We start from the raw sequence: 20506 nt of genomic DNA on the forward strand, positions 1-20506 counted from the left end.
CCAAACTGCCCACAGTCCTGCCCCTTCGCCTCCCGCTGGGCCCGGAGTGGAGACTCCTCCTCTGAGCCTAGGGTGGCCCGAGGCCTGCAGATGTCCGTGGAATCAGCAAGGAGCTGAATTCTCAACTTTTATTTTTACTAAGGTTTAATTTTCATATAGTAAAATGCACAGATTTTAAATACACAGTTCATTAACTTTTTAATAAAAATATGTCATATAACCACTCTAATCAAGATACAGAACATACGCATCAGCCCAGAAGGATCCCACCTGTCCATTTCATCAATTCCACTCCCCACCCTTATCGCTGATCTGATTTCTGTCACTACAAGTTAGTTTTGTCTGTTCCTGAATGGGAATGGTACAGCCCACGTTGTTTGGTGTCTAGCTTCTTCTCAACATGATCATTTGAGACTCATCCGTGTGGTTCATGTGTATCAGCAATTCTATACGGATTCCATTACATGACTATGCTAACGTGTTTATGGATTCCCTGGTTGATGGACATTTAGGATTTTTCCAGTTTGGGGATACTATGAATAACATTGCTATAAATATTCATGTACAACTCATATTGTGAATAAACACTTTTATTTCTTTTGGGTCAATACTTGGAAGTGAAACTGCTGAGTCATCGAGGTGTGTATTTAACTTTTTAAGAGACTGCCAAATTCTTTTCCAAGATGGTTGCACCATCTCACACTCCCACCAGCAGTGTGTAAGGTTCCAGGCTGCTCCAAATCCTTGTCAACTTTTGGAGTTACCAGTCTTTTTAATTTTAGCCATTCTAGTGGGTGTTAAGTGGTATCTCTTTGTGTTTTCATTGACATTTTACTAATAAAATGATATTAACTATCTATTTATATGTACGGTGTTTATTCAAGTCTTTTGCTCAATTTTCAAAAAAGAAATTAGGTTCTTTGTCTTTTACTGAGTTTTAGCAGTTCTTTATCTATTCTAGGTATAAGTTCTTGTCAATTATAGGTGTTGTAAATATTTCACCTCAGTTTGCATCTTTTTCTCAAATATGTCTTTTTTTGTGTGTGTGTGGAAGATCAGCCCTGAGCTAACATCTGATGCCAATCCTCCTCTTTTCTCTGAGGAAGACTGGCCCTGGGCTAACATCCGTGCCCATCTTCCTCTATTTTATATGGGACACTGCCACAGCACGGCTCAACAAGCAGTGTGTTGGTGTGCGCCCGGGATCCAAACCAGTGAACCTTGGGCTGCCGCAGCAGAGCATGTGCACTTAACTGCTTGCGCCACTGGGCCGGCCCCTCAAATATGTCTTTTGATGAGCACCATTTTTTAATTTTGGTGAACTTGAATTTATCTCTGTTTTTATTTTATGGTTAGTACTTTTTGTGTCCTGTCCAAGATTTATTTGCCTACCCATGGTCACAAGATAGTCTTTCAGGTTATTTCTAGAAGCTTTGTAATTTTGGCTTTTATGTTTAGGTCTATGATCCATGTTAAATTAATTTTTGTGTATGACGTGGGGTAGGGCTTTTACCACAGGGAATGGAGTGGTCATAGGTGAGATTATCAGTACCTCAGCCCAGCTCAATTCTGAAGTGTTGGATGGAGTGTCATTTTACACATCTTTCCAGGTTTGCTAAACATAGTTGGCACTTATTGTCTCTCAGAATCTTAGGTGAGGTTTGTATTCATGACATATTGTCATTTCCAGCAAGACAGAAGAAATTTGGCACCTGTATTTACCACAGAATCATTGATTTAACACAAAGGGCATTAGGATTATATAGACCAGTGCCTTAATTTTACAAAGGAGAGATTGAAATTCAGAGAGGTTAAGTGCCTTGCCTGAAGTCACACAGCTTTGCAAATGGCAGAATCAGGTCTAAACTCAAGACTCTGTACTCCTGGTTTACTTTTTTTTTAAAAAAAGAAAACAGAGAAAAAGACAAAAACCATAAAGCTACACAGTATATGATGAGTGGCTGGAAATTGGTGGGTCAAAAAATCTGCAAAAATATGTATAAAATGAAGTTACCTGAAATGCTGTCGCAGGAGACTCACCCCACATGACTGCAGAAATCCCCTGGCAAAGTCTGAACAGTCCTGTTTCTGAGTCTCTGAAATGTGTTTATATTTATATTCTGCATTTATACTCTGAGGCCTTGCAACATTTGTCACCTGTGACATTTCTCTCAACTGTACATGCTATAATCCCACATCACTCAGGACCCCATCGTCCTATGCAAGAGTATCGTTGGACAATTCAGAGGTGGGTTATGAGACGGTTTACCCTCGGAAAGATTTAATTGTGTCCAAGAGGAACGGGAGCTGTTCTTCAAGGGCTGGCTTTATTTTGGAGGCCACCTGTGCCTGGGTCTAGTTCCTGAGAGGGCCAGGCACGAACTAGAAGAACACGTCTCATTGCCAGCTGCACTGCCACCAACGTGGACAGCAGAGACCTAGAGCCTGTCTGTGGGTTATACAGACACACTTCACGCAGCACTTCAGTCCTTAGAAAACAAAGTTGCCTAAAGGCTTGACAGCAGAGCACAGAGTGGGGGGCTTAAGTGATCGCCCCTCAAAGTTTTGAATCCCTGAGCGCATTCAGCACTATCCTCTGATACACCAATTCATCACATTTTGGTAACTTCTGTGGAGCTCTCAGACCACTGCAGCACGCCCAGGGCGGCTACTTACCTGGAGAGCAGCATGGATATGCGCAGTGCTAGGCGTGCCTGCAGGCAGGAGCCCTGGAGCTGGGCTGCCCAGCTCCACACCATGCGTACTCAGCCTGGGAAGCAGGACCACGGCAGCTCTCGCGGATGTCTGCCCCAAGGGGGAGTGATGTCCACCGGCTTCTCGGGACATCACCCAGGTCAAACGCCAGGGTATGTGAGCTGAGGCTCCCCTTGTTGCTGCTGCTGGCAGCAAAGAAGAAACAAATGCTCATCTTCAAAGTAAATGCCACCCTAACTAATTTGAAGTATGCATACAAAAGAGTGTTTATGCCGTATAATTATGCCAATATATTATGGCCTATATATACTATCTATGATGTATATAAGATATAGATTATATGTATATGCTATTGTTTGAATGTTTGTGTCCCCCCGAAATTTGTATGTTGAAATCTTAATGCTTGAGATGTTGGTATTAGTAGGTGGGGTCTTTGGGAGATGATTAGGTCATGAGGATGGAGCCCTCATGAATGGGATTAGTGCTCTTATTAAAAGAGATCCCAGAGAGCTCCCTAGCCCCTTCCACCATGTGAGGACACAGCAGAAAGTTGGCCAACTACAAGCTGGAAGAGGGCCTTCACCAGTAACCTGACCACGATGGCACCATGATCTTGGACTTCCAGCCTCCAGAATTGTGAGAAAATAAATTTCTGTTGTTTAAGCCACCCAGGCTATGGTATTTTGTGGTTGTAGCCCAAGCAGACCAAGACAGTAGGGCACACCAAATTGTCTTCCATTTCACATATCCACCAGCAGAATCCCTACCTTTCTTTAAGAGACATTTTTCTAGAAAAAATTATCTTTTTGGTAGAGTCCCCACTTCCCCATCTTCATTAGCAATTTCTCTGGTCTGGTGGGGGGTTCTTTCCTTCCTTACCTGATCTTCTCTCTCACTGTGCCCTCTCAATAGTCAGGCTTTACATATGCCGATTTCGTTTCATAGCTTCCCACAATGTGGCCTGGAGTTCCTACCGCCTGGCTCACTCTCTGCACAGCCTCAGGGGAAGCGCAGCAAAGCCCTCCTGGTTATGACTAACATGTGTTTTATTCATCTCGGGGGCTATAGCTCAGCTTTCATGAATTCAGTAAAAGCAATAATCTGCATCCCTAGGAAAATACACACATGTATACAGCTTTTATTTTTATCTTTTTTGGTGAGGAAGATTAGCCTTGAGCTAACGTCTATTGCCAATCCTCCTCTTTTTGCTGGGGAAGATTGGCCTTGGGCTAACATCCGTGCACATCTTCCTCTACTTTACATGTGGGACACCTGCCACAGCATGGCTTGATATACAGTGCATAGGTCTGTACCTGGGATCTGAACCTGTGTACTCCAGCCCGCGGAAGTGGAGCACATGAACTTAACCACTACACCACTGGACCAGCCCTAAACATGATATTTTTAACAGAGATGAAATGATGGCAAGATGCAGGGTAGCAGTAGAGTTCAATAGCAGAACAATCTTTGAGGCATGTTAATTTATTCCATAAAAAGTTACTTCACAGCTCCATGAACCAGGCACTATGCCTGGATGCAGACCTGACCGTGATCTACGCTGCAATAGAAATGTGTGTGTGTCTTTAAGTTAGGAGGACACTAGGAAGGTAGCTCCCCGAGGTTCTATGTTCATTGTCTGGCAGTGGCAAAGTTTCCTCTCAGGCCAGAGGAAAGGTGTCAAGAACTGTGAAAGGTCTGAGAGTTTACCTTCCTTGCAAGCTGTCTAGTTAGCCTGCCACTGTTCATGGAAGCTGGAAGACGTCAGACTTCTAGGTCAGAGACAAAGGACTTCATTACTCACGGCATCTGTTCTCCTTGCCTCCAAAGTCTCGTGAGGGTGATATGGAGATAGGCCCAGGAGGATGCTGCATAGACGGAGGGTCTGTATCACAGCTGAGGTACCCTGAGCTTAGGAAGTCCCCAATCTTACAAGGGGGTTGCTAACAAACTTGCTCAAATTTGCTTTACAGGGCACAATATCTTTATTGTCTTGGTTGGGAAACAAGACAATTATTGTCTTGCCCAGAGGGAGACGCTATCTCTATCTCCCAAAGCTATTTGCTATACGAACATCTTTGAAAAGATAGTCCAGAACAAAAGGTGATATAAGATGTGCAAAAATACATGAAAAATTGTCTTCTATCAAAATGTGATGGCATTATGATTTCCATACATAGACGAGGAAACTAGAGTGCAGAGAGGTTAGGATCTTACACAGAAACACACTGGGGCCCTAGACTTGAAGCCAGGCCATCAGCCTCCACAATCCAGAGTCTTCACAGTGTGCTTAGTAGACTGGGGTGGTCTGGAGTTAGATGTGAAGGATTTCCCCAGGAGGAGAAGGGGTAGAGGGGAGAGAAGGCACTGAGGTAGACAGAACATGGTCCTGGGCATTGCACCAGGAAGCCCAGGAGGAGTATAGGCGTGGTGAGCTACAGCCCGGGAGGGAGGCAGGGAGGCTGAGCAGGGGGAGGAGAGTGGTGGAGGCAGGTGGAAAGCCAGGCCAGTGCAGCATGTGGAGGGCTTGTGTGCTAGGTCACAGTGGTTGGACTTGATCTGCTGCACAAGAAGACAGGGAAAGTTGTGCAGGACACAAGGCTTCACAAGCATGCATTCTATGACAGCCATCTGGGTCTTACTCTGTCCCGGGAAAGTGAGAATGGAGAATAAGAGAGGCAAATACAAGGTCAATTTTTTACAAAAGGTATTACATTGCAGATCACTGTTGAAATATGGGCAAGGAAATGCATCTCCTACCCTGCATTTCTGGCATGCAGAGATGAAAAGATCTGAAGTGTTTAGAAACTAAACAAAACTCTAGAAACGAGACAGAATCCCAGAAGGAAGAGGGAACCTATTTTACATCAATTGCCTGCTGTAGAAGTTGGGCACAACTTCTCTTGAGTCCTCACATTTGGTGAATTAAAGTGTTAAATAAACAAATAAGTCCCCAAGAGGTTATTGAAATTGAGGGTAGTGAAATATGCATGTTTTTTCTTCTTGTGTGGAAGTGTAGAGAGAATTTCACAGGAATAAAACCCACAGAGCAGTGGATTGAGACCCACCTTTGGGTTAGGTTCAGATGCCCTCATCGCCTCCTTCTTTCTCTCTCTTGGACCCAACCACCCAGCCTTGGACTTCAGGGAGCCTCAGAGGATGAGGTGACAGGCATGCCACAGAGGAGGAGCTAGGTCCCTGGGGGATAAAACTTGACCAATGGGAACTGGAGAGGGACAGACCTTAGTACAGTTCTCCAAAGGCCTGCTCTACACTGTGTGTCCATCTCACAAACCTTCGGGGGAAGGTTCACGGGCCGAATGAAGGAGGCTGCTGAGTACTGCAGTGTCTTCACGGCAAAGCATGAAATCAAATGGTATCTTCTCTTGCCTCACCATCTGTTTTCCTCATCCTCGCTGCCCTGGGCTTGAACTTCCCACATAATCATAGCACCTTCATCCTGGTTTCCAGCTTTACTTTCTCCAGGACTTGCACCAGGATAGAAAGGAAAAGCAGGGATGGATAAACACTTCCTCCTTATTCCTACTAGGGCTGGTGTAGATGACCTTGTGACTCAAGAAAAGTCCACTCACTACTCCCCGCTTTGGTTTTTTCCAGGTGGGGCCTTCCCTCCCCTCTGCCCCTGAAGACCCTCCTCCTCTCCCTACACAGCCAGCCTGGGAAGTCTGGGGCTCCCTGCCTCCTCGCTCATCTGCCTTAACCAACCACCCACTAGGAAACATCTTCACTTTGAGTCATGGATCCTTCGGTGTGGGTATTGGCAGACGTGTGACCTCTTACAGGTGTATTTCATTGAAAACCTCATCACTGATGGTGGACTGTGTGGTTCCTTGGTAGCTGACATCATCTGGGAAGAGATGGAGGGATGTTTTAGGACAGGGACTCCTTTCCTGAGAGGCACTGAGAAAGAACAACTCCTTTGTCTGAGTCTTGGCTTTGCTTCTTGCAAGTGGTGTGATGTTGTGCGAGTTACTTAACACAGATGTCATCATTCTCATCTATAAGTTAGAAATAATTATAATGCTACCTGTTCAAGAGGATTATTGTAAGGATTGAAAGAAATCATGTGGAGATGGAGTGCTTTGTGGGTCATTCAATTACTATCTATCCATTCACCTATCTACCTACTCACCTATCAATCTATCCCTTTCTTTTTATGTGTGTGTGTCTATCAATCTATATATCTGTCTATTTATCATCTATTTATCTATCTATCCATCCATCTGTCTGTCTCTCCTTCTCTCTACTCACCAGCCATTTAGCCCTCTCTCACCCATCAGAAAGACAGCAGACTCCAGGGGTGACGTATCAGTTGTCTAACGGCATAAACCTGTCACCCATGGTCAGAGGAATTACTAAAAGTGGAAACAATATGATTAATAAACCGTTTTGCAAGTATCAAGGAAAAAGCTGCCTTAATTTTTATTGGAACTTGAACATGTTTAGTTGCTCTGGGGGATTTGTCATATTGCTGAAGCACCGTTTTTCAGTGTGTCTGCTTGTCCACAAATCCGCTTACTGTGCTTCCTCCAGGAAGCTCTCGGGGAGACACAGCGCTGCCCTGTGTAGTTGAGTTCACCCTGGGCTGTGGAAGGAGCAGGAAATGTGTCTGTATAGGCAAAGGCAACGATTCTCTACCTGATGTTGAATTTGTGAAAACCACTTAGAAGGAGGCCTTATTAACCTCCTTTTTAAAGGTGAAAAAGGCACATTAAAATCACTAAATATCACAACTTTTCTGTAATATTTTCAGAACGTATGCTAAAAAAATAAATAAATCCTCAAAGAGAGAGCACTTACTTAGGGACAAAGTTGCTTAATAGTTAACTGTCCCCATCGGTGTGACAGTGACGTTACTGTGGGGACCGGAAGATCTGAGGCTCTCATCTCCTTGATCTCTCTGTCCACAACCGTCCCCTCACCTGTGCAGTGTGAGCTTCTCTTCTGCCCACACCTGGCCCCAGTGGAGCTGTGCGTCGTTCCTGTGGAGAAAGCTCTTTACCTCTCCCTCCTCTCCTCACGAGAAGGAAAGCGTATTCTCTCCACGGCCCACCTCTTACCCCATTCCATTTGCTGAACTATCCTGTAGAATTCTGGCATCTTGTGAAGTGCTCCGTGCAAAGGGCTTGCATGACCAGGCAAGGTCAGATGCTGCCCTGGAAACTAGTGATTCTTGATCCTGATTGCCTGGCACAATCACCTGAGAACTTAAAACCATCCTCCAGCCCAGGTGCCCTGCAGACCTTCCGGGGGCGCTGGGGGGATGGGAGTGAGTTTGAGATCCTCTGTTCTAGTTCAGCCCTTCTCAGTCTGCTGCCAGCAAATCTTGGTTTCTGCGAACAAGACAGAAATGTCTGCCACTAAAATGGGGTTATATTCCTTTTTTGGTCAAATTAAGCAGAAAAAAAATAAAGCTAATGGATAAATTTTTCTTAAATTTAAAATTTCGCCTGTAAGTTTTCTTAAAACTTTGGGGTCTAATATTGCTTATGTGAATTAAAATATAGCCAAACACATTGTGTCTGATTTAGCCCACATTACATTTTATTATTTTATATAAAATATAATAAAAATTCATGATGTTAGAACAGAACCCCCTGTGCTCTGCCTGCTGAACACATTTGGAAAGATGCTGACACTTGCTCCTGGGATGGTATATTAGTCAGGGTTCTCTGGAGAAACAGAACCAATAGGGTGGAGGGAGAGAGAGAGAGATACAGAGAAAGAGATCGACAGAGATTTATTTTAAGGAATTGGCTCACGTTATTGTGGAGGCTGGCAAGTCCAAAATCTGCAGAGTGGGACAGCAGGCTGGAGAGCTGGGAAGATCAGATGTTGTGGCTGCTGTCCAAAGGCAGCCTGGAGGGAGAATTCCTTCTTCTCAGAGGAGATCAGGCTTTTTCTCTTAAGGCCTTCAACTGGTTGGATGAGGCCCACTCACATTACGGAGGGTAATCTGCTTTACTCAAATTATACTGGTTTAAATGCTAACCTCATCCCCAAAAAACACATTCACAGCAACATCTAGACTGGTGTTTGATCAAATATCTGGGTACTGTGGCCCAGCCAAGTTGATGCATGAAATATTAACCATCACAGATGGAACATATAAGGTAAGGAAACAGTTTGTCTCTTACATGACACCCTGAGCAACTGCCTTTAAGGAGGAAGAGAAGGGAAAGTGTGTGCAATCTGCATCATAACCTGTGGAGCCCGTGAGAGACCAGGGGAGTTGGGAAGTTGCTGTCGGAGGTGCTGCAGCCCTGCCTTGGAGGAGCACTCGGGTGTGCCGAAAGCTGCCTTCCTACCCACAGAAGGTGGGGCTGTGAGGTGTCTCCCAGGTGAGTGAAGGCAGCTCCTGGACACTGGGTGCCCAGCCCCTCTGCATGCACCATCACTCATCCCATGCGTGTTATCAGTGTTATTTTCATCCCCATCTCACAGATGAACTTGCTGAGGCTCAAAGAAGCAAACACACTCATGCAAGTGCACGTGGATCCCTCTCACTCAAAGGCTGTGTGTTTGCAGTGCTCTGGAGGCTTCCTCAACACATTGGAGAATCCAGTTACCTGACAGAGAAGCCTTTGCTGGGTCTGCTCCCAAGAGCCCTGCCCCATATTGGTCGTTCTGATGGCGGGTTGCTCAGTACTTCACTATCCATTTTCATTGTGTGCTATTTGTATAGGTTCTCAGCACAAGTATGTACTCATTTTTTTAGCTGAGTCTGTTGTGTATCCTCCAAAACACAAGTAACAAGATTGGCACCCAGCGCTCCTCGCTGCTGCCTGACCGCCTTCCCAAACAACCATTTCTGCACAACTCCCCCTGCTCAAAGCCTTGACAGGCTTGCCAGTGTTGCAAGTGTGACTCCAAATTCTTCCACTGCTCTGGCATCTTCTTGGTCTGCATCTGTTCTCCCAGCTCCCCGTCAGCGTCAGTAACAGATATTCACTGAGTCCTAACCTCAGCATCTCACTCTCTCATGAAACTTGGCTTCTGGTCAGTGCTGAGTGGAGGGTCTCACTCCCTCTGGGACATACCCACTCATGCACCCACAGGCCTTTGCTGAGGCTGTTCCCCGTCTCTCATTTTTCACCCTTCTCCATTTTTCAAGTCCAAATTCATAATTAAAAGTTTTTTCTACTGAAATCCTATAGTTTTATTGTTTCAATCATGTTTGCCACTCAGTTGAATACTGTCTGGCAGGAATTAATTGCTTCCTAAATTAAGATGGTGAAAAACACTTTGGGAACAGGACATATCTACAGCTCACTAAGCACCCGGCTTTTGTCAAGTGAAGGAGTTAATAAGTGGATGATGTTATTTATTGAATGTCTCTCATAGAGCTGGAGTGTACATAGCAACTAAGAAAACAGTCCAAAACCATGAGTAGGTGAAGGACCCTCCAATGGTGTATTGACACATCTACTGAATTGAGATGTTGAATAATTTTCTTGACTTACCAAAATTTATTGTGGAAAGAGTAATTCTGTTTCCTCCATACTAAAGGGTTCCCCATCACTGGAAATCCTCCAGCAGTGGTTTCTCTTTCTTGCAGAGCTACATTTCTGGTTCTCCATATTTGGCAAAAAGTTCATTCCCTGGACACCTGATTGCCCCATGTCACCTGCATGCATATACTTGGGTAGAACATGCCTGGTGGCAGTAAGCCAAGGGGAGGCCTCCCCACCCCTTGAGACTCATGGAGATGAGAATATGTGTGTCCTCAGCAGTGCAGCTTCTCTGCAACTCCTAATTGCCAGGAGAAGACCGGGAAACGCCCTTGGGCTTAAGTGACCTACCTGTTCTGTATTTGCTCAGGGGCTGCTGTGGAGTTAGCAGCCCCGGTGCTGCCCTCAACATCCACAGACCTGCATCAATAGAGACAAATTTTCCACTCAAGTTGGTGCTCACACAAAGCCATGTTGGAATTCACGTAGTCTTCTTGTGCCCAATCTTGTCCCTCTGGGCCCAAACTCTGAGGAGAGCCACTCCATTACTCACTTGTCCCAAATGTTGCCATGAAGCAGGGGCCTGGAGTGTTGGTCTATTCAGGGTGACTCCTAGCCCTGCAACCCTGGACTAATTTCTGAACCCCTCTGAGCCTCAGATTCCTTATCTGTATGAAATGGAGCTTAAAAATAGCGCCAGCATCACAATATATGTAAGTCAATCGTTATGCTGAACACCTCATACAGTGCTATATGTCAATTATATCTCAGTAAAACTGGGAAAAAATAGCACAGACCTAAGAGCATTGTTGAGAGGACTGAGGAATGAATGCCTGTGAAGTTCTTAGAACATGGCCTGCCCCTGCTCGGTGCCTGCTCAACACAAGCTGGCACACCACAGGTGGTTAAATATGTGAGAACTCTATGGCTGATTCATTTCCCACAGACTTCCCAGCGCTGGGACCCAGACTCTCTCCCTTCAGCAAGCCCGGCTGCTGGGGTCCAGTGACCAAGCCTGCAGTGCGGCAGGGTGGACACAACTGAATTTTAATTCCTAGATCCCTTCTCACCTTCCACCGCCCCCTCAGTTCCCCTCCAGGCCCAGACTCCAGGCATCCTCCATTTGTCTGCAGGGATTTACACTCACCAGGTCCTAAGATAGGTCCCTCAGGAGGTGTGGCTGGCGGGATCTCACGGTTGGCTGGGCACACAGGCAGCCCGGTGCCGTGGAAAGAGCCATGGCAGAAAACCCGGTGCCCAGACCTGCCCAGGCCCTGCCATCGGGAGCCATGGGACCTCTGGGAACCTTGCCTAAAACATCCGAGTTTGAACCAGCTCAACCCTACAGCCTGAAATCTCTGATTCGAAACAGTCTGCCTCCTGTAGTTGCATACAGAAGGGATAGATCAGAAACAAGGGTAGACAACAGGTGTCAACGTCAAAACAGCTCCTCGCATCATCAGAGACTGACATCATGTGACATTTTCCTAGTGAGGTTGGTTAGACACAGCCTGGTATGTGTGTGGGGATGAGAGCTGGCAGGTGGGTGGTGAGACAGGCTAGAACGCCAGGTCTTCTAGAGCTCGTGTGGCCCTGAAGGACCCCAAGTCTCCAAGTGCAATGAAAATTTCAGCTGTGTGTGTGCCTCCGAGGGAGGTCTGGTCGAGGGCACAAGAGTGCAGACCTGCCAATAATATAGAAACTGGGAATTATTAGAGCTGGGAGTGGCTTCAAGTTCTTCTTGTCCAACATCACTTGTTTAAAAGGCAGAAAACCAGAAATTAAAGGTTTTTCCAAGGATGACAGCTCACGGTTGGAAAAACTGCAGTCAGAGCCTAAGAGCCCCGACTCTGATGCCAGGACCATCTCTGACCCACACACTTGGATGAGAATCAGCAGACGTTCAAAACTGGGTGTCCCATGATTCTCCAAATAGGAGGGTTCTTTTGTTTTTTTCGGTTTTTGTATGAGTAATATAAAGTCCCGTAACCAAACTCTAGGGTTGAGCGGCACGTTGGAATCCCCCAGAGAGCTCTAAAGTCTCCTGGTCCTTCGCAGCCTGAGATTCAGATATAACTGCGGGAGAGGGGTGCAGTCTGGTCACCAGGGTTTTGGAAAGGCCCTCAGATGGTTCTAGGTGCAGCCCACCTTAGGAGAGCTCGTCTGCACAGGGGATCCCTACACAGTGAGCTCTGTGGACCTACAGCATCGCCCAGCCCTGGAGCTTGTGGGCTATGCAAAATCCCACTCGCCCCCCACCCCAGACCTGGTGAGTCAGCTCCTGCATTTTGATAAGGTGACGAGTTTGCGCACGGAGTTTGAGAAACATGGCTGTGGTCTAGAACAATCCTGGTGCTGCTCCAGAGACAGGCAGTGATGTGTGGAGCCCAAATCAGGTGCCACAAGTAGATTTCAGAATGCCAGCGAGCAACAGCAATACAGCAAAATCTCCTCCCACTTCAGCCGTGTGACACGAATGTGACATGTGTGCAGAGCACCAATCACAGATCCAGTTTCCTTCTCCCATGGGAGAGTGATGGGCCCAGGACTTGGGTGCTCCGGGTGGGTCTGGAGCAGGCAGGAGCTCTGGGGTGCACACAGCATCCTCATCTTCTCCCTCAGCTCTTCCCCTCCTTTTGGTTTAGGATGCATTTTTATTAGTTTTTAAATTATCATACCTACTGAACGCCTGTTTCTAAATGTGCTGCTGGCATGCCTTACCTCTCCAGTCATTATCCAGACCTGATGATTAGTTAAATGACTATAGCAGCATGGCTTCAATCTGGCGTGTTCTTAGAGGGACTTAAGTAAAGATTGGGAAAGGTGGGGTCAGGAATGGCTGTTGGCTTGTGTTCTGTTGTGATTTTATTTGTTTAAAAAGCAATGCTGGTGGAGAAGAGGGTTCTGCACTGTCAACAAGCCTGGCTGCAGATGTGGGATGCAGGGGATAGGGTGCCTCATGGGGTAGGGCTAGGCCTCTGCTCTCCTTCCAGTGGCTCTGAGGGGGCAGAAGCAATGGCGGGGTGTAACTGAGCCCTCCCTGTCTGACCCCCTCCCCACTCTCCAAGTCTGCCTCCTCAGAAACCACTAGAAAGAGAACACCAGGTGCCTCCAGGCAGCCAGCATGGGGACAGCACCGGCTGTTGAGCACAGAGTCTGCACATTCAGCCCCACCAGCGGGACGGCTTTTCAGTCTCCAGATCCTAATGGAATGGCTCTCCCATGTCCCGCTGGGAATTATTCCTGGCTGATGAAAGGACCTGTGGCTTTGTGAGCCTGAAGCTCAGCTCCCTGGGGGGACAAATTATCCTGCAGGAGGACAGATAGGACTTTCAAAAGGGAGGACAATATTCCAAGGACCACACCTACCTCCCAGATTTGGTGGACTCCCTGGAACACTTGTCTAGGGCTACAGGAAAGAGGCAGCAAGTGCCTTGTCCTGAGGTCCATTCAGTGGGATGAGGCCCATCCGATGCACTCGACCACAGATGCCAGCCTCACCAGAGTCAGGGCCGGGCAGCACTGCTGCTCTGAGCTAGACAGAGGAGAACGTGCCCACTGTTGGGCTGGGGACTCAGAGGCCAAGAAAGATGTGCAGGAAGAAAGGCTATTCACCCTGGGACCTCTCCTCACCTCCCCATGGTCAGTGCAGGGATGCCAGAATGTCTGTGGGAGACAACCCCAACCAACAGTGGCAGGAGAATTCATGCTTTATGGATAGCTCAAAAAAGAAAAATAAAAGTACATTTTGATGCACCCACTATCTCAGCCACAGCCCTCTTTTTTTTTTTTTTTAAAGATTTTATTTATTTATTTTTTCCCCCCAAAGCCCCAGTAGATAGTTGTGTGTCATAGCTGCACATCCCTCTAGCTGCTGTATGTGGGACGCGGCCTCAGCATGGCCGGAGAAGCAGCGCGTCGGTGCGAACCCGGGATCCGAACCCGGGTCGCCAGCAGTGGAGCGCGCTCACTTAACCACTAAGCCACGGGGCCGGCCCAGCCACAGCCCTCTTACATGCACACACAACCACACTCCCACATGTGCTCAACCGCACCCACATTTACACACACCACATGTCACCCAGATCACTACCTTGAGAAATCATGTGTTATCCAACCTGTGCACACTTTTTGAGGACACCAGTGGCCAAGTGGACACTAAACTGGACTCTTGGAAGAATGCAAATGTCACCCAGCGAAGTCCCTAAAACATTTTCCACGTCTAATGCTTTGTTTTTAAGTTGCGCTTGCTTACAGGAACCAAGGTAGAACAATTCCAGGTGGCCAAACAGCAGAACCAGTCCAAACCAGAAAGGTCCAAGATGGCGATGGGGTGAAATGCACAAAAGGAAACGTGTGCAAAAGGTGCTGTGTGCCACAAGGGAAGATCTGTGCATGCCCTAAATGCCCTCACCCTGAGCGATGATGTGGAGACCCCTCCCTCTTCACATCCCGTAAGAACCCTGCTCACGTTCCCTTTGGGAGATAGTGTTTTAAAGCACAAGCTCTGCCTCCTCCATTCACTGATCAGCGAATAACGTTTCTGCTCTGCTATTCCGAGCCCAGTCTCGTTCTATTGGCGCGGGTGGCTCTGGGCAAAAGGGCCCACTTACAGGTCACTGGTCCCTTGGTGCTCGGTAACACAAAGACGCTGCTGCAGGTTTCCAGAGGCCCTGCACTAACCCCATATTAGACCAGGGAACTGAGGCCTCTGATGAAGAGGGTGGTTCTGCCCTGAAAGGCTGGCTCACAGCTCACACAGAGGAGGCTCAGCCACAGCAGCTCAGTTTGGGCAATCTAGAAGCTCCCTCAGGCCCTGCTCACTGGGTGCTGAGTCCCGGGACAGTGCTGGGCTGAGGGTGCCACGTTGGGGCTGGGAGCCTGCTTCATGGGAAGACCCAGCACTCAGCTTTGTAAAAAGTGGCTCCTGGGTCTTAAGAGTCTTATCCAGCGGTGGACAGATTCTGAAAACAGCAGCCACTCAACTTCCTCGGCTCCTCAAGGGTACTTGGCGCACTCAGCAGGAATGTGAAAGGTATGTATCTGTCAGATTCCTATTGCAGAAAAAAAAATCCACGCAACCCTCTTTCCTAGAGCCAGTCCTCCCGGACGACCCACGAGAGGCCCAATTGGAAATTCACAACAATTGATCAGCTGTGAAGAAAATGTGGGACCAGCCAGGACTGTGAGCAATCAGACTCCTGCCCCTTTCAAGGTGCAGCACAGCTCCCTTGAAGGCCCTCCCCGGGGCAACCCTGCACCAAACCTTCGGTCCTTCTCAGCTTGACACATAGATTGTAGGTTTAGGGAAACGTGGTGGCTTAAAAAATGCCCTGCTGCCTTTTTGGCCGACCCCAAATGGAAAGCCTATAAAACACATTAATGGCACGAATGTGACCCCACAGCCTGCTGCCTTTTTGGCCGACCCCAAATGGAAAGCCTATAAAACACATTAATGGCACGAATGTGACCCCACAGCCTGCTGCCCTGTTGGCTCATTGCATGGCTGTGGATATATAGTCTGTCCTCCTCCTGGGCTGCAAAGCTCCTTCTTCATCTCCAGGCCCCCGGCTCAACGCATCCACTCTGTGTGGAGCAGAAGCTCGCAAATGCTTGCTAGTGATGATGACATCAAGAGAGCAACGTGCTGTTTTCTGCATTTTCCCAACACAGCTACCATTTTAATCAGGGTCTCACTATTGTCCCAGTTTTGAATTTTTCTAAAAGGAGTTTTGTCCCCAATGTGGAAACTCAGAAAGTTTAGGTTTTACTTAAACTTGAGCTTTTGAACTAAAAAGAAAAAAATCAAGAAAGAAAGGATATTGTTTTTTGCATTGGAGCATCTGGACACTGTTACATTGTCACTATTATGGAACAGAAAAGCTCAGGGGGGTTTAAAAGTTAAAACAAGCTCACTGGGGCCTTATAATCTATTTATAAGGTCCTCCCTGCCTGCCTGATTGTCTCTTCCTATTATTAAAAGTCATCTTTGGTCCCAGTTTGTATAATACCAAGAACTGCTCATCCACAGTTATTTAGTTCTCGATATTATCCCAGCCGTGCAAGGGGGACTTTCATGAAATGAAAGATCACACCAGTAGAATTCAGCTTTCCAAAGGACTGCACAATTTAAATAGACCAGAAGACACAAAGGGAGGGTGACAACACGGTGGCTTCCTTTGTTCTTGGTTGCTGGGAGGGAGAGTGAAGACGCCCCCCTCAAACCCCCTCCCCACCTCCTGGCTGGCAGGGCTCTCTCCCCTTTCTCATCCAGGACCTTCTTTTCCATCTCTCTCCCGCCAACTGCAGTGAGGCCAGGCCTGGCAGGTTTTCATAAAGGAGGAAAAGGGACCCAAAGTGCAGCCTGGCCCGTTTCCCCCGTAACACAGACAGGCCTGGGGAGAAGCTCCTTCTCCCCCACCCATTATCTCCACGCCCCTCTCTTCAGTGCACCAGCCAAGGCCCCAAGGCCAAAGCTGCTCAATTTCCTGAAGCCACACCCAGTCACATGGCCTCTTTACTCTTCATGTCTCTTGCCCTGTGACTATAAGTGACCTGAGCAGGTGTAGCCACAACTCCCATCTGAGTCCAGGGCTGCAGGCTACACAGGGCCTTTGTGGTCGGTGTCGCCGTCATGACTGGCCTTTCCATTCTTGCCCTGTCCATGTTTTCTCTCTCCTTCCTCTCCCCAGAGTCCCAGTTTTCTTCTGATATTTTACAGAAAGAGTTATACTTACATATTTTGCATTTAGTAAGACTTTTTTTTCGCCTCTTGATAATAGTATTTAATTTTATCCTCACAAAAGCAACATCTGTGAGGTAAGAAGCAAGCAGGGACTCTGACCCCCATTTCACAGACTGAGGACCCTAAAACCAGCTAGAAGGAAAAATGTTCACGTCCACACAATGAGAAAGAGCCTTGGCTCTTTCTTCTAAATCAGGGAAGAAACCATAGCTGTAGATCCCAGGAAGCCACAGGGTTTCTAAGGGACTTTGCATAGTTAGTGTGCCAGGTTCTCTGCAGATGGAGGAGGTGGCACCCCTCTGCGTGCACCGCTGTTTCTCAGGCACTGCTGTGGTCACTAACGTAATGCCAGTTCATCTGAATTAATAGTAGCTTGTTGTTATATATTTTCTCAATTGGCAGATACTGAAAGAACAATCACCACCTGGGGAGGTCCACAGAATTTGTTTTCTTTTCATTCAAAAGGGCTCCTTATAAAGGGTTAAGAATCCCAGAGAAGGGCCACACACTTACCCGTCACCATTCCCCAAAGTGGGGTGTGCATCCTGCTGCTAGTACCTGGGGTAATTTTAGGGGCTACACGGACAACATTTTTTATTTAAATGTGTTATCTTCATTTGTGTCAGTGGCATTAATTGTTTTTTTGTTTTTTAAAGAATATTCATGTAGAAAAGTGAGTTGATATAAAGAAAAGGCTGGCAGGTAAATGGCTCAGCACTTTTTTGACAAGTGCTAATTGCAGCAGTGAAGGACGTTTGTCCAACCTGACACTGTGCTGCGTCAGGCAATCAGGTTGCCAACAAAGGAAGAATTAGTAAAATGAATCCATTACCAATCATCAGGTGTGAGGTATCCGAGGCCACCATGAGGACAGTGGCAGTAAAGAAAAGCCCTGAGACAGTTCTGCCAATTATTCACCTCCCAGCACCTGAAGCTGAGACCCCCTGCTCCCACAGACCAGGAGGGGCTCAGAGCCTGCAAGCCCTTGGAGCTGTCTTCCCTCCAGTGGGAGCAAGTAGTTCATTCCCATGCCCCCATGTGCAGGGCCACACAAAGAAAAATTTCTCTCTCTCCCAAAAGATGCACCATCTGCACCATCGCCAGGCTTTGAAATCCAGGATTCCGTCTTGGAGTTTTGATCATTGCAGGAGATTCACTTTTCCTTACACTGAAAGAGTTGTAGCCTTCCGAGCAATTCAAAGTTTGAATGCGGATCTCCAACAATGATTCCCGTGGATTTCATTCATGTGGACAACTTGATGCTGGTTGGAGGAAAGTAAGGCCAGAAAAAGGATTAAAACGGGCAAAAATAACAAAAGCAGTAATGCCCCCAGAGACCCACACACACCTTGCCATGCACAGGTGCAGGTGCAAATAGTTACAAAGGTCCAACTCAAAGTAGCTAAGCAGGTAACCTGAAGGACCAACCTGATGGAAACCTGGGCCCCATGGTTAGAGAATGCTGTTCAGAGGTGCAGGAAGAGAGTCCCTTCAGGGCGCAAGGATGCTGTTTATTTATTTATTTATTTATTTTGGTGAGGAAGATCAGCCCTGAGCTAACATCCATGCTAATCCTCCTCTTTTTTGCTGAGGAAGACCAGCTCTGAGCTAACATCTATTGCCAATCCTCCTCCTTTTTTTTTTCCCCAAAGCCCCAGTAGATAGTTGCATGTCATAGTTGCACATCCTTCTAGTTGCTGTATGTGGGACGCGGCCTCCGCATGGCTGGAGAAGCGGTGCATCTGTGTGCGCCAGGGATCCGAACCGGGACCGCCAGCAGCGGAGCGCGCGCACCCAACCGCTAAGCCACGGGCCGGCCCTCTTCCCTTCTTGTTTTAAGAACGAAAATATAACGTGGGGCTTTGTTATGAGTTGAAATGTGCCTGCCCCTCCAAATTCACACATTGAAGTCCTGCTGCCAGTACCTCAGAATGCGGCCTTACCTGGAAACAGGGTCACACAGGTGTGATTAGTTAAGATGAGGTCCTACTTGAGTAGGGTGGGCCCCTCACCAAATATGACTGATGTCCTTATAAAAAAGAACGCCATGTGAAGAGAAAGAGACAACACACAGAGAAGGAAGAAGACGTAAAGAGATACAGGGAGAAGGTGGCTGTCTGCAGGCCAAAGAAAGAGGCCTCAGAAGGAGCTAACCCTGTTCATCTTGGACCTCCAGCCTCCAGAACTGTGAGACAATAAGTTTCCGTTGTTTAAGGCACCCAGTCTGTGGTACTTTGCTATGGCAGACCCGGGGAACTAATATAAGCTTCATGTAAACTCTCTATGCTATATAGAAAGAAAAAAATTTTTTTAATTTAAAACAGAAAACAAATAGAAAAAGTTTTGCCTTTCACACAGTGACCGGAGGATCCATTTCTATCATATAACCTAAAATGAAAATAAATTTCACTCCAAAACACCTCGTGATTGAGAAGCTTTATTCTGATTGACTCCATGTAGCAATGGATTAGACACATTCTCTCTTTCAACGGTTTATTCAGGTATAATTAGTGTACAATAAATTGAACATATGTAAAGTATACAATTTGATAAGTTTTGCCATATCCATACACATGTGAAACCTTCAGCATAACTGGGATAGTGAACATATCCATTGCTTCCAGAAGTTTCCTCCATCCCCTCTGCAATCCAGCTCCCATCCACCTGTCTGCCTCCCCCTCTCAATCCCCATCCCCAGGGAACCAGTGATCTGCTTTCTATCTTTTCTAGAATTTTATGTAAATGGAATCATACAGCGTGTCATTTTTCTTTAATTTGTCTTGCTTCTTTCAGCATAATTATTTTGAAATTTTCTTCTCTCATGTGGTTGCATCTATCGATAATTCATTCCTGTTGATTGCTGAGTAGTAGTCTATTACGCGGATATAACAGTGTGTTTATCCATTTACCTCTTGACGGACATTTGGAATGTTTCCAATTTTTGGCTATTACAAACACGCTGCTGTGAACATTTTGTATAAATCTTTGCACAGACATACGCTTTCTTCTCTCATGGGTAAATACCTAGGAGTGGAATGCCTGGATCACATGGTAGGTGTACATTTAACTTTTTGAGAGATTTCCAGAGGACTTTCCAAAGCGGCTGTACCCTGTTACACTCCCACCAGTGGTGTGTGAATTCCAGTTGCTCCACACCCTCACCCACACTTGCATGATCAGCCTTTTTCATTATTACCATTCTCATACGTGTGCAGTGGTGTCTCACTGCTCAGCCCATAGACTATGACGTGAGCAATGCCCCAGAGCCTGTAACACAGAGACTCTGTGGAACCAGGGACACAGGATAATTGACAGACCTCCCTCTGCTAATTAATGAGGGAAGCCAGAACAACGCAATAAATGGTGCTGAAAAATCTGATGAGCCATTTGATGCCTACCTTCCAACACACAAAATAAACTCCAGGTGAATTAGAGCTGTGTTTTTAAAATATCTCAGTTAAAAACTGTTACGGTTTGTTCCATAGCAAAAATACTCGGATATGGGAAGAGAACATAAATATGTAAATGTAGGACTGTCCCAGTCCTCACTGACTTTGCCATCTGCATCCCAGGCTCC

The sequence above is a fragment of the Diceros bicornis genome, chromosome 5 (genome assembly GCF_020826845.1).
Source record: "Diceros bicornis minor isolate mBicDic1 chromosome 5, mDicBic1.mat.cur, whole genome shotgun sequence".
NCBI classification, from domain to species: domain Eukaryota; kingdom Metazoa; phylum Chordata; class Mammalia; order Perissodactyla; family Rhinocerotidae; genus Diceros; species Diceros bicornis.